This window comes from Cebus imitator, unplaced genomic scaffold (assembly GCF_001604975.1).
Source record: "Cebus imitator isolate Cc_AM_T3 unplaced genomic scaffold, Cebus_imitator-1.0 Scaffold167, whole genome shotgun sequence".
Classification (NCBI taxonomy): Eukaryota; Metazoa; Chordata; class Mammalia; order Primates; family Cebidae; genus Cebus; species Cebus imitator.
Window position 1 is genome coordinate 3,504,742 of NW_016107482.1, and position 15,263 is coordinate 3,520,004.

Sequence of the window (15,263 nt, forward strand, 5' to 3'; positions counted from 1 at the left end):
GTGGCTTCATGGGTATAGCATTGAATCTATAAATTACTTTGGACAGTATGGCCATTTTCTCCATGTTGATTCTTCCTATCCATGTACATAGCTTTATTCTTTGTACCCTCTTTCATCTATTATTTTAACATTTATCACTGTTTCACATTTAAAAATACATTTTTTATCTCTAGTCATTTCCTTAGTAAAATCTAGCTTTGTTCACTTTAACTACCTCTTTTGTGCTGTCATTTGCAAACATGTTTCACATGTTTTGTTCCTATAGATTCAACAATAAATTATATACATATAATTGTATTTAATTTCTTTTTAAATAAATTGAGAAAAGTAAGGAGAAAAATGAATTAAACTGTCGTTTACAATTATGTGATTACATTTTTATTTACCAATGCTTTTTTTCAAATGTGGATTTGAGTTGTTATCTCTAGCTTTCAGCCTGTGTTACATCTGTTAGTATTTTTTGTAAGGCAGGCTTATTGGCAAAAAATATAACCAGTTTCTGTTCATCTTGAAAAGTCATTATTTTACTTTCACTTTCAAAAAAATAACTATATAGGCTTATTGATTTATAGTTATTTTTAGATGAACAATAAAAACATGTTATCCCACTGCTTTCTTGCCTCCAATGTTTCTAGTGAAAAATCAGCTGTTAATATTATTGAGCTTTGCTTGTAAGAAACAAGTTATTGCTTTCTTGTTGCATTTAAGATTTTCTCCTCGTCTTTGACTTTCAATATTTTTACTGTCATGATGGTATTTGTGAATCTCTTTGTGTCTTGTAGTTTGTTGAATATTCTAGACGGGTAGATTATTGCTTTTTAATAAAATAGGGAAGCATTCGGCCATCACTTCTTTGAAAGGTATTTCTTCCCCTTCTCTCTTCTCCATCTAGTCCTATTCTTATGCATATATTGGTGAACTTAACGGTATCCCAAATTTCCCTGGGGCTCTTCTTATTTTTCTTCATTATTTCTCTCTCTGTTCTTCAGTTTGCATTATCTCAATTAGTATAACTTTGATTGTAGTTATTCTTTCTTTTATTTCTTGAAATTTACTGTTGAGATTCTCTAGTGATTTAAAAAAATGGCAATTTTACTTCTCAACTAATTGGTTGCATTTAATAGTAAATTAGACACAGTAAAAGACTGGGTTAGTAAATTTCAAGACAGGAATAATCCAAACAGTGAAAAAATAATAATTAAAACATACAACACAATAGGGTTGAATAAACATGGACTGAAGTCTCAAAAGAGAGAGAAAAAAACATAGCAGAATCAATATTTGAAGATAATTATTAAGATTTTTAAAAATTATGAAGGTTATCTACACACACATAAGTTCAGCAAAAAAAGCAGGATAAATATCAAGCAACATGAAACAATTATACCTAAGAAAAAGAGGCAAAGCATTGCTAAAACACCATAGTCAATACCTGAAATTAAAACAAACAGAAGAATCTTGAAACCATCCAGAAAAGAATCAAATATTAACATAATAATACAGTCAAGTAAATAGAACGATATAACAATGCTAAATAAGTAGTTATCTAAAAATATATCTTAAAATATATATGATAGAAATGATAGAATTAAAAAGAGAAAGACAAATCTACATCCGTAGCTGAAAATTTTAGCATGTATCTTCTTGGCAATGATAGAATAAGCAGGTAAAAAATCAGGAGAAGGTACATAGATGAATTGATCAACACTATCAACCAATGTGGACTATTTTGATCAACCAATGATGAGAAAAGTAGAAATAGTAGATCCTTCTGAAGGATAGATTTTAAAAATTAAGACACTTTTATGAAATAAAGAAATGTCCTATATACTGTCTGGGTGAATGACACATAAACATATAAAAACATCACTAATAGGCACATGAAAATATTATAGTTGTGCACTTTGCTGTTTTCAATTATTCTTCAATTTAATAAAAGATAAGTGTTTAAGAAAAAAGAATGAAACCCAGAAATGTGGAATAAGATGCTAGAAAGAATGGCAATAAATTACTTATGTTTATGAATAATTGCATAAGCAAATATAGAGAATTGTTGACATCAATTTATGGAGTGAAAAAACAAGGTAATAATAAAATACTGGAATGGAAAGGATTATTAGATTTAAAGGATTCTAAGCTTTTTTTTTTAATTTCGTGGCTGTGGGTGGTTAAATTAGTAACTTCCAGCCTTATAAAATCAAATATGTCTGCTAAAATGCAAAGCTAGCTCTCTACTTTCAGGAATGGCAGACGTGGTAATTAAAGACAACTGTACCAGTGAAGACCCTAGAAAATAGACAGTCTGTGCTTAAAGACATCCTAAACCACCAAGACAGACATGATTTATGAGATCTTGATTCAGGAGAATCAGATACTCAGACACATGGGCCATGTATGTCCACCTCCTTTTAACTTAGAATAATATGTAGCATCAAAAAGAGGGGCTGAAAATGCATTTCACAGGTCTTTGTAGTAATGGGGACAACACTGGAATCTAGAACAAAGGATGGCAAATGTGTGCTGTATCCTGAAACCTCCAAAACAATACTGTTTGAACACTTGAGCATATTTAAGACAGCATTCTTAAATTCTTTGTCAGCCAATCTGGTCATCTCTATCATTGTTAAATTGGTTTCTGTTGACTAATTTCTTTTTTTTTTTTCCTGGTCATAGGTCAAATTAATTGACTTATTTTTATGTCTAGTAATGTTTGCCCAGGGATGGATATTGTTAATAGTATGTTGCTTAATATTTATATTTTATGTTATTTTTTGAAAGTGTGATAGACCTTTTTGCAGGGAGGGTGGGCAGGTAATTACACTATTTAGCTTGATCCTTTTGAGATGTTCTTAAAGTTTGTTATGGTAGGAATAGAGAAGCCTTTTTTGTAGGAATAGTTTAGCCCTGTAAACTGTGCTTGTTTTCTCATTGCAAAATGAGGGTAAAATAGCAGTAGTGCTTATATTACAGTTATTCTAAGAATGAAATTATGTAATCTATAAAATCTTTTCAAAGAGTGCTCTGTTCTCCTGTTATCTATTACTAATACTATTATTAATGTTATATTATTTGAACCAATAGAAAGAAGAAAAAAAGAAGTAAACACCATCAATAGAATTAAAAGGAACAAAGAAAAAAGGAGGAGAAGGAGGAAGAGGAGGAAGAATAAGGAGGAAGGCAAACAGGAGGTGGAGAAGGAGGAGAAGGAGGAGTTGAAAATCGATTGGAAAGTTTGGATAAAAAGAAAGCATACATATAACATGTTTTATATAAATTCAAATATTTAATATTTATATTAACTAAGTTACAGTAGAAAATTAAAATAAAAAGTGGTTTTCTAATGGTTTCCTAATAAAAAATAAATTCCAAATATATTCTACTAATAGGTAATATTGCTAAAAACATAGAAATGAAAATTGATAAAATAAGATGAAATAGAGTTTAAAAAATAACATTATTGGCATAAAAAATGTGCCCCTGTATCATTCTTCTTTCTTAACATATAATGTAATATAATACAATGATATAATAAAATAAATAATATATGTATTATATAATAAATATTACAATATATATTGCATTAATATAATGAACTCCAAACTTGCAGTACGATTCTTTCTTTTTTTTTTTTTTTTATTTTTATATAGCCGTTTGTCGAAAAGGCTGTCCTTTCTCCGTTGAATTGCCTTGGCACCTTTGTTGATAATTGGCCATGTATGTTTGAGTTTTTTTTGAGATGGAGTTTTGCTCTTTGTTGCCCTGGGCTAGAGTGCAGTGCTGTGATCTTGGCTCACCGCAACCTCCACCTCCTGAGTTCAAGCGATTCTCCTGTGTCAGTTCTTAGTAGCTGGGATTAAAAGTGCGCACCACCACACTTTACTAATTTTTGTATTTTTAGTAGAGATGGGGTTTCACCATGTTGGCCAGGCTGGACTTGAACTCCTGACCTCAGGCGATCCTCCCCACCTAGGCCTTTCAAAGTACTGGTATTACTGGCGTAAGCTACCATGCCCGGCCAAGTATGATTGTTAAACATTGTCATTCACAAATTTCTTTCTGCTAAAATGACCACCTGATCGTCTAAGCACAAAGTTAAAGCTCAGTAAGTGTCTGTTTAGCTAAAAAAAGAATAAACTTAGAAGGTCTATGGACTTACCATTCTGTAATTTCTAAAATATTTTAAGATTTTGGAGATTAAATATTTAATGCTAATTTGTTTTTGGTAACAATTTAGCTAACAATGAACTATTCGTCTTTACTACTACTATTTACTATTACATGGCAAAACAACATAATAGGTAAATAGCTTATATCTGGTTAAGTACATAGATATTCAGTATGATAATTTTCAATTCATAACCATTTCTGATTATATTTGATATATTATCATTTCTATCTCATATGTAAATAAGTTTAATTGTTCAATTTTGGGTTGGCCATCTAGTTTTTCCACATTAATTTCCAAGTCAGAGATACATAATTACTTAAAGTGGAAACACTCATTTCTAAAGAAGTGCAAATGAAATCTTTAATTAGTAAATTTCCAAATGGCTATTCCTAGCTGTAGCCATTAACAGCCATGCTATGCCTTATTCATAATATGCAGAACTTAAGCCAACCAACTTTCATGCCTGATGATTTCAATGATTAGGTTTCTCAAACAATGAATAAATTACCCAAAAAAGGGAAAATTTAAAGTAAATTGAGTAAATTGAGTATTTGAATCCTAACGTAGTAGTGGAAAAGAGTTTCTTTCTTAAAATTTAGGAGAGAAAAAAGCCAGAAAAAATGTCCAGAGGTATGGAATGCTTCTCATTGTAGGCATTAATGTTTTTTTCTTTTATTTTTAACTAGATAGTGTCAATACTTTTAAAATTCCAATTCCAGTAAAAGTTACCCTTTGGATTTCATCTGGCAAAATACGGATTTAAAAGACAAGGCTTTTGTTGAATTATTCTTAGACAGACTGCCGTTTTGGAAGAATCTGGAATGTCAGGACACATCAGGGCTGTGGGTAAAGGCATGACCAGAGCAATGCAAATTATGCTTTGAAACTTTTAGCAGACTTTGTTGCTGTTATCCAGCACTCTTTGCCTACTCTCTGTCTTTCTAGGATTTGTATGTTTAAGACAAATAAAAGGTATAGCTAATTTTATTTTAATTAGTTTAAAATTGGGCACAGAGTGTCTAAATAGACACAGGTTATTATCAGCTGAATCATCATTTCAGATCACCAAACTGATGAATTTTGACTTATGCCTCTATAACTTACCAGTCAGTCTGCCCATGGATTCTCCCTGCTCAGTAGGGATATACCGCAATCTCGGTAGGCCTGGACTTATATCATTTTTAGAAGCTCTTTTTCAGAAAGATAAATAAATAAAATTAGTTACAAAAGTGAATACTTATTTAGAAAGGCAAAAGCAATCACAAATACAATGCTTAAAAAGATGGCAATTCCAAAAAAGTAAGTTTTCTTCTGCAACATTCAGAAAGGTAGAATAATTATTGTTCAATTAACCTTTTTACACAACTCTATGATGCGCTTTTAATATATATTTTAAGTTTTCAGTCTTTTATTACCCTTTATATAATTTTATCATGCATTTTGTAGCTGAAACAATTTTTTTTTTTTACTTTCCTTTAGCATGACTGATTTAATTTTTAATAAATATTTCTTTAAGCATGATAAGTTGGTAAAAAAAATCAGGTTACTGTTAAATTTGAGGAAAGCTCTATGAAATTTCTTTTACATATGAGCTGTAAGATTTCAGGACATTTTATTAACAATTACATACGCAGTAACTATTGCTATATACTCTTTGAATTAAGGATTGCTTACTAACCATATTGCCAAGCTCTGGGATTCTGGGTAAATCTATCCTGGCTGCTAGATATCTCTCACATTTCTTCCTCTGCTGCATTTCCACTGCAAGAGGGGCCTAATTTAAGACATTCATTATTTTTTCTGAATATCCTTGCACATAGACTGAAATCCAAACTTCACAACAGAATAATTTATCCATTGCAGTTCTTCAAGCCTTCCCTAGAGCTTTTAGTTAAGTCCAAAATTTCTGAATTTCACGTTTTATCAGATATGATCCTGATGTTCCTCTCTAGACCAGTAGTTTTCATCATCTGGTGAATAACAGAATCACCTGGAGAGCTTAAAAAATATCTCATAGACACCCAAATAAATGCATATTCTTATTCCTGGACATAAAATATATCTGCGTATTTTAAGGCATCTATGTGGTTGCAATAGCATAGCCAGAATTGGAAATCTCTATTAAAACTAATCTCACACTATCCTGTTTTGTGGGATCCTTTACCCTACCTGGACAAAAGAGCTTGAAATTTATGAACTAATATTAATATTTTGAGACTTAAAACACATTCCAGCAACTTGGCTTGGATGCCCCTTCTCTAACTGGCTATGGTCTTGGAGACACTCCTGACTATACCTGCAGGAAGGCACAGGCTAATTTTCCCTATGACCCCTTCCCATGTGTTTCCCAGAAATTCAACCATCCCCTTATGTATGGTATTTTGATAAGCCTCTTCATGACCCTGCTATTCATCCTATTGTCAATCCCATTCCTTATTTTGTTATCCCATGGTAATGGATTGAGATAGAATCATTTAAGTGTTTACAAACAATTTGCATTGATGTAAATATTACTACAATAATGTCTTACTTTTCTTTTTTTTTTTTTTATATTTGGAGACGGAGTTTCGCTCTTGTTACCCAGGCTGGAGTGCAATGGCGCAATCTCGGCTCACTGCAACCTCCGCCTTCTGGGTTCAGGCAATTCTCCTGCCTCAACCTCCTGAGTAGCTGGGATTACAGGCACGCACCACCATGCCCAGCTAATGTTTTTTTGTATTTTTAGTAGAGACAGGGTTTCACCATGTTGACCAGGATGGTCTCGATCTCTTGACCTCGTGATCCACCCGCCTCGGCCTCCCAAAGTGCTGGGATTACAGGCGTGAGCCACCGCGCCCGGCCAATGTCTTACTTTTCTAATAGAACATAAATAACAATAATAAAAACCTTCAGAGTCCCAAATGCAAACATACACTTTCTTTTGTTCTTAAAATCTTTTCCATATTTTATTTTTTACCCTATTTTCTGAGACCCTAACCTCCTCTAAGACACTTTCGTAGAGTGAAAATGAGGTTAACCTACAAGTTCACAAAGATCTGTGGGAGTTTCTCCTTCATTCACAAGGAACAGTGAACCTCCTATGAGCAAGAAAATTTCTATGAATGATCCAGGCTCTCTCTATATCTACTACTCTAGACAAAAATTCAAGAAAAGACTGAAGTACTGAAGGTATTTCAAGCAATTTTTCTTGTTTCCTTTTTTACTTCTGGTATATAATTTCTCTCTACACATTTCACCTGTTCATCACCTACAATGAATTAGAAATAAGAGTGAGGCCAGACTATCCTTAGAAAATAGTGAGATGTGGGGATACAGGGGAGTATGGAGAGCCAGAGAAAGACAGGGAAAGCTCATAAGATAATATAGGGCTAGTAAAATGCCCAGAATTGGGCCAGATACCTTTGGGGAAAAAATTGTATTTTAAAATGTCAAATATATTTCTTACTGCAAGAATTGTTAAGTCTCTAATAATAAAATTATAAATCTTTGAAAGCATAAAATAGCAGATCTTTCAAAACAAATTTAACCACTGAACTTTTATTTTTTACATTAACACTCCATTATTGTACCTTCACTCAGGTCCTCCTACTCTCTTTTGATCTCCTGCCTTCCTTATGGTTGCTCAAGCATGTCAGACATGATTCTGCCTCAGTATCTTCTTTACAAGTGAGTTCTTCTGCCTGTACAGGGATAATCTCATAACTCCTTCAAACAGTTACTCAAATATGATCTTGCAAATAAGGCCTACCCTGACTTAATGATCTGAAATGGCAACTTTGTCATATCAGAAACTCCAGATATTCTTTACTCTAATTTATATTTATACATTTTTTATTTTTAGCCTGACTTCTGGAACTGGTCACATAATCTATATTAAAACTCCAGAGTGTGGTACCTTTATGCCGTTCACTGAAGCCTAACACATTATCTAATACATCGTAGGCATTCAACTGGCATCCTTGCATGTCTTAGTATATAGCTCTTAAAAATATACATACATTATTCTGATTAAAAGCACTAAAAAAAAAAATAAGAATCCAAAAACGAAAGATTGATTTGAAGAACAGAAGAGGAGACATAAACACAATCTATAATTTCTCATTTTTCTCAGACTTAGCAAATTTGCTATCATGGAAACATCAATGGTGAAAACAAACCACTATATTTGGAAAAGAACGGTCAATAGAGTGCAGAACTTCCAATTTTGCTGATAGTTGATGAGCATTAGCTGATTGACAGTCTTAGACAGTGACATGTAAACCCCAGCAGAACTCATCAGTCACCCGTTGTCAGCATATAAAGGTATTTTATTTGATATGAAGGGCATGACATAGAACAAAAGATTTTTCATTTTCTTTCCTATTTGGAACCAATTTTTTCCTTATACCACCTGTCCATAGACATACTTCTCCATAATTTATTTTAGTTTGCTTTGATCAACTGCCCCTTGACATTTTGTAATTTTGTATATCCTGGAAGTTGATGGTCTCTATGTCTGAAGTAAGAAAAACCTTTTCTGTACTTGCACCCCGTGTCCTGATTCGTTGAAACATACCAAAAAAAGGTAATAGACTTATTTCTACATTTGCAGATAAAACTCTCACTCAATTCTTTTGTTCACGTAAATGAGAAAAAAAATTATACCCTAAAAATGAACGCTTTATAGCAGATACCCTTACTCTTTTAGGGAAAACTCACTTATTTTTCATTTTTCTACTTGAAATGAGAATGTCTTATTTCACGTATGTGCAAACAAAATTTAATGTCCATGAACTACTTAGCCCTCATAAACTCATAAATGTGATGTGATTACTTATAAATGGGATGTCTCACTTGCTGATAATTATCAATTCAGAATAAGAGGTAAATAAACACTCCAATGCCACATTTCTCAACCTGGACCTAAAGCACTGACCCTAAAGATAGTCTTCTTACTAAAGCTAAGGTACTATTGTCTTTTCTGAAAGCTCAATATTCCAGCAGTCTTTATTACTTTATATAACAAATTCCAGCCAAACAGTATGAAGGGTCAGTATATTTTTCTTATGATAATTGATACCTACTCCTGATGCGGTTATGTCTACCCTGCTTCCAGTGTGTCTGTTTGTGCAAACTTCTGAGGGCTTATAGGATGCCCAATACAACAAAATGAATTTTAAATGAATTAGCTGCTGTTGACAATTTTCTGTCAGAGAAGGAACAATTATGCATACCTGGCATTAGGGACCATTTTTCTTATCATATTCTACATCACTGAAAGTAGCTAAATTAATAGCACAGTGGCATATTCTATTTGAAATAAACTGAAGCACTTATTTGCTACAACTCTTAAAATTTGAGGGGCTATTCACTTAGATGTAATATTTATACTGTACTAACAATCTATATGTGGAACTGTGTCCAAAAAATAAGAATATGTGGGTCACACAAGCAAGAGGTAGAAACTTCATATCATCCTTCCCTCAATCCTTAATGTATGCATCCTGCGCTGGTAATTGACGCTAAATTGGAACCATCTCTTCCTAGAACAGGCCATTTTTTACAAGGGGACACAACTTGAGTTTCACCAAACCTGCAGCTATGACCATGATGTAGCCACTTGAGCTACATTATGTGCCAGTGGACTAACAATCAATGAAATGTGTTAAGATATGGATGGTGTAACTAACCCAAAGAGCTAAGGTAACTCAAACATAGTAGCAACAAAGAACACACTTAGAACCCAAAAGACTAATCTCTTGATGTTGTCATGCCTAATGATTATTGTAAACAGATAAAGAACCAATCACAGACTTGGAAGGGTAAAGTAATGACTCCCAATCCCTTTGCGGTAAGCTCTGGAGTACTCCATCAGCCGAGAAACCTAGATGTGTTGAAGTGCTGACTGATTGTTAGGAAAATCACCATTGGATGGAGGTAAAGGAAAATGACAAAAACCAATAACTGACTTTGACCTATTGTAGCATAAAAAACTGTATCTTGTTATACTATCTCTCCTGTATTAAGTCTCGCATAGATTTTTATGGTTCTGTGATGGTTAGGACCCTATGTAAGGCAGAAAGGGATCTGAATGGTGCAACAGACACAAAACAGAATAGCATGTCTATTGTGTCTTGTTGCATATCCTGTTGCTTCACAGCATTGCTGCTACAATTAACTGCACATGGGTGTGAGCAGAAAATGTATCACCTCAGTAAAATTTCATCTCTCTGCTCAGGACTTGTGGATACTTGTTCATCCAATTTGACTCATGTGCAAACATGTGGTTAAACACTATATACAGCTGGCTTTAAACAATTGAAAACAGGAAATGTTGGAAACATCTCTGGAGTTGACATTTCCAAAGTTTCTTCCACATAGCTCCTCAGTTTCACCTGATTCGAGACCCAATTGTCCGCAGCAAAGACCAACTTTATTATGTATTTATCAATTATCTTAGTTCCTTCTTCATTTCATGCCACCCAGTTTTTTGCTTCTGTTTCTTGGAATCACTTAAAAAATAAATCACATGAGACCATGTCTCAGAATCTGATAATAGGGTTACAAAGCTGGTGAACCTGTTGCAGTTAACCAAGTTACATGTCTTACTCAGATGGCAATGTGGTTTAAAAATACTCTCAGGAAGATGCTAAGTTTATCCCAAGATTATACATTATTTACATATTCAAAAAATCAGTGAATTAATATTTAGTTATAAAGTTAACTTACTCTACCTCAATTATAATAAGCTTTCAGAAATTATTGGAACTCAGACTTGAAAGTGTTGGCTTTTTGACTAATGATGATTTTAATAAAATAACTTTAATATGTTTAAACATATTACCTGAGTTTTGGATTCTAGTGATGTTCTGATAAAATATGTTTTCCCAGAATAAGATTCCTAAGCCCACACCATTCTGATAAAGACTCCACTGTGCAAGCCCCTCAGTTCACTAAAGAAATTTGTTGAATTACATCCCCATTTCAAGTTGTCTTAGCTACCTTGTTGTTGAATGTCCCTCTATGTTGAAAGCTAACATGAAAAACAGAAATGTACATATATTGAACCCAATCCCAAAGTAAGGACTCTGTCAATTTCTATGTATAACTATTTTAATTATACATTTAGGATCAGGTAATAATATTGGGCCAATTATGAGATAAACATGGCCCAAACTTCATTATCACCTTGTCTTCGTAAGATATCACTCCAATGGTGAGGGTTGTGCATAACTGGTTTCAGTATCAGCTCAGACTCTGTATTCAATAGCCCTCAAGCAATCTAGCTATTCTCTTCTCTCCATTATATGGATATTTTTGAAAATAACAAATACATATGAAGAAGAATTTGTGAAATACTGTTCACATACTCATAGTTTGTAATAAAATTCTTTTTCTCTGAAAAGCTGTTGGACTTTATTTTAATCTATGGGTTATAATTCTGAGATAATAGATCTGGAAACTGGGCAAGAAATTATAATTCTTCCAATGTAGCAGAAGATTTTAGCCTTTGGCTCATCAGACTTCAATTGCTCCTCATTACAACACAATAATTTCAAGTAACACAGTACTCAAACTACTCAATTTATCTTATCACTGGAAACATTATTATTTATTAGCAAAAATTTCAGACCCATGCAGATCAAGGTACCATGATTGCTTCTCTAACATTGCTGCCAGCATTGTTCCTTGTCTAACTTTTTTTGGTTCGCATCACTACCTAGCTTTGGCTATTATCGATATCCATAATTCCATATGAAATTGGAGTGTGCAGTTTTAAAGGAGCATCTCTATTGCCAACACTGCCATACAGAATATAGTCATCACAGAGTTTCTTAAAGGTGTCAGAAACTTTGTCTTATGAATCTTCATCAGTGAATCCCTTATTCTTTTAAGGTAGTAAATGTCCTCTTGTCACTTCCAGAAAGCAATCAGGTGGAGGATTTCTTAGTTTGTAATCTAGTTTATCTGTTCTCGCCTTATGTCTTTGAATTTTTTTCTCAGTATACTATAAAAGTCAGTTCTGGCACTGCCATATACTTTACTGAAGTAAAGCAGCAAAACAACATCCTAGTAGCATAGTACAACCCGTTTCAGATATCCTCGGAGTATGTTAAGTGTATCCACGAAGGAATGTTTTCAGCCAATAAAACTTTTTTTATATAGCCTAATAGTGTGTCTTTTTTGACTCAACATCCTCAAGATCCACTTTCACATGTTTTCTTAGTTCCTGCCATTGCACTTTCACTATTAGTAAAATTTTGGAGGGCGTATAAACTACCTCCAACAAGTGCCTGGACTCAGTTGAAACATGCTAAGACAACCTACTGCCTAAAGTCAAACATAAAATGCAAGATGAACATTGATAAAGACAGACATCATCTTTGGAGAATCGTGCCTCAAGTTAGACCTTGACAAAAATCACGCAGTGAAGAGTGTGGTTTTCTCATGTCAGCCAGGTGAGAGGTTCTAGCAAGTTTAAAAATACCAGGCATGTAAATCCATATAATTCAAATCCAGTCACAGTTTCCTTCTCTTTATTTTTTATGTTCCTGAATTTTGCATAGAAGGCCTATGGGTATAGTTTATTATAAAATATATGTAGTTCATTATCAAATATATAGACATATATTATATTATTTATGTATATATATATATAATAACTCATGAGCTAGGTTTACTCCAATGTTTTATAATAGTCCCAATATTTTAAAGAATCAAGCAATTTAATTTACAGCTATAGTAACACGAAAGAATACAAATAGTATATTCTCGATTACTCACACAAAAAATGATGAAACTCAACGTCAAGTCCTGATTAAAAAGAATCTTTCTCAGTAATCTAGGATTATAAACAAATTCCCTCAATAAAATAAAAGGGAGCTGCAGCTAATATCATACTTATTGGTAAAATAGTGAATGATTCTTCCCTAAGATATGGAATGAAGCCTTAATTTCTATCCTCACCAATAAAAAAGCTAGACAGTGACAAGCGGCAGGAAAAAAAGAATAAAGATCAGAAAAATATGTTTTTTGAATATGGCATAATTATTAATATAGAAATTCCTAAGCAAGCTACAAAATTGTTATTGAATTTAATTGTTGAGTTTAGCAAAGTTGCAGAATATGAGGTCAACATGAAAACAATTATATGTCTATAAAATAGCAATAAATATATTTACAGAGAAAGATTTATTTACAATAAAGACAATAATACTTAGAAATTAAGTGAATAAACTAGATGGCATTTATCTGCAGAACCCTGTGGAGAGTAGTCAAGGAAGTGCCAAATAAACAGAGGCTATTCTATGCATATAAATTGAAAGATTGTGGTGCTAAGACATCAGTCATCTTAAATCTCCTTATGTATTCAATGCAATACCAAAGATATTCTAGAAATTTTTTAAATGACAAGAAGACTTAAAATTTAATTGGAAATTCAAAGGATATGGAAGAGTCAAATAATTTTGAAATAGTTTGCTTGCCTGTACTACCTATCATGAAAATAAACTATAGTAATCAAGAAAGCATAGCTATAACAGGAGGAAAAACAATTAGAACTTTGAGACAGAATAGGAAGTCCAGAAATAGACTTATGTGGTAAAATAGACATATATGTTCAAATGATATTTGACAAATTTGACAGAATAATTAAAAGGAGAATGTATAGTCATTTCAAAAATGGTGATGGAAAAATGGAAATATATATTTAGTGAGACATCAATACCTATTTTGAAGAAATAATTAAGTCTTTATAGATTAGTATATGGTCAAATGTAGAAAAATAATCCATTCCAGAAATTTACATCTAGATATAATTCAAACTGATTTATGAAACAAGTGACAAGCCTATACAGAAGATATATATTTTTCAATAAAGGTTTAAATCAATTAAGTTTCCATATAAGAAAAATAGTTCCAATTGGATCATTGTGGTGTAAGGCCTAAAAAAAAGTCCCACTATTATGTGCTACCTTTACTTCTGTCAAAACCTGGGAGCTGGAGGTCAAACGAATAACCAGAAGATCTTCTCCTCCTTGCTCCCTTAGAAAGACCCTTTAAAAAGGCTAAACAACTTTCCTTATTAAGGGAACAAGACACAGTTGCTGCTCAGATTTCAGCTCCCTGCCAGCTCACAACACATTTAAAACAAGCCAATCACATTCTCCTATGGGATTAGTAAACAACTACCCCCTTGAGACTAGTAAGATTGCCTATCAAAACCCCTGGTTTTTCATTTATTTATTTTATTATACTTTAAGTTCTGGAGTACATGTGCAGATCTTGCAGGATTGTTACACAGGTATACACATACCATGGTGGTTTGCTGCCTCCATCTCCCCTTCACCTATATTAGGTATTTCTCTTAATGTTACTCCTCCCCAATCTCCCCACCCACTGTATTCGCTCCCCTAATCCCACACACCCCAACAGACCCCAGTGTGTGATGTTCCCCTCCCTGTGTCCATGTGTTCTCATGGTTCAGCACTGACTTGCGAGTGAGAACATGTGGTGTTTGGTTTTCTGTTCTTTTGTGAGTTTGCTAAGAATGACAGTTTTCAGCTTCATCCATGTCCCTGCAAAGGACATGAACTCATGGTTTTTTATGGCTGCATAGTATTCCATGGTGTATATGTGCCACATTTTCTTTATCCAGTCTATCCTTGATGGGCATTTGGGTTGGTTCCAAGTCTGCTACTGTAAACAGTGCCACAATGAACATACATATGCATGTGTCTTTATAATACAATGATTTATAATCCTTTGGGTATATACCCAGTAATGGGATTGCTGAGTCAAATGGAATTTCTATTTCTATGTCCTTGAGGAATCGCCACACTGTCTTCCACAATGGTTGCACAAATTTACACTCCCACCAACAGTGTAAAAGCATTCCTATTTCTCCACATCCTCTTCAGCATCTGTTGTCTCCAGATTTTTTAATGATCACCATTCTGGGTGGCATGAGATGATATCTCATTGTGGTTTTGATTTGCATTTCTCTAATGACCAGAGATCATGAGCATTTTTTCATACATCTGTTGGCTGCATAAATCTCTTCTTTCGAAAAGTGTCTGTTCATATCCTTTGTCCATTTTTGACAGGGTTCTTTGTT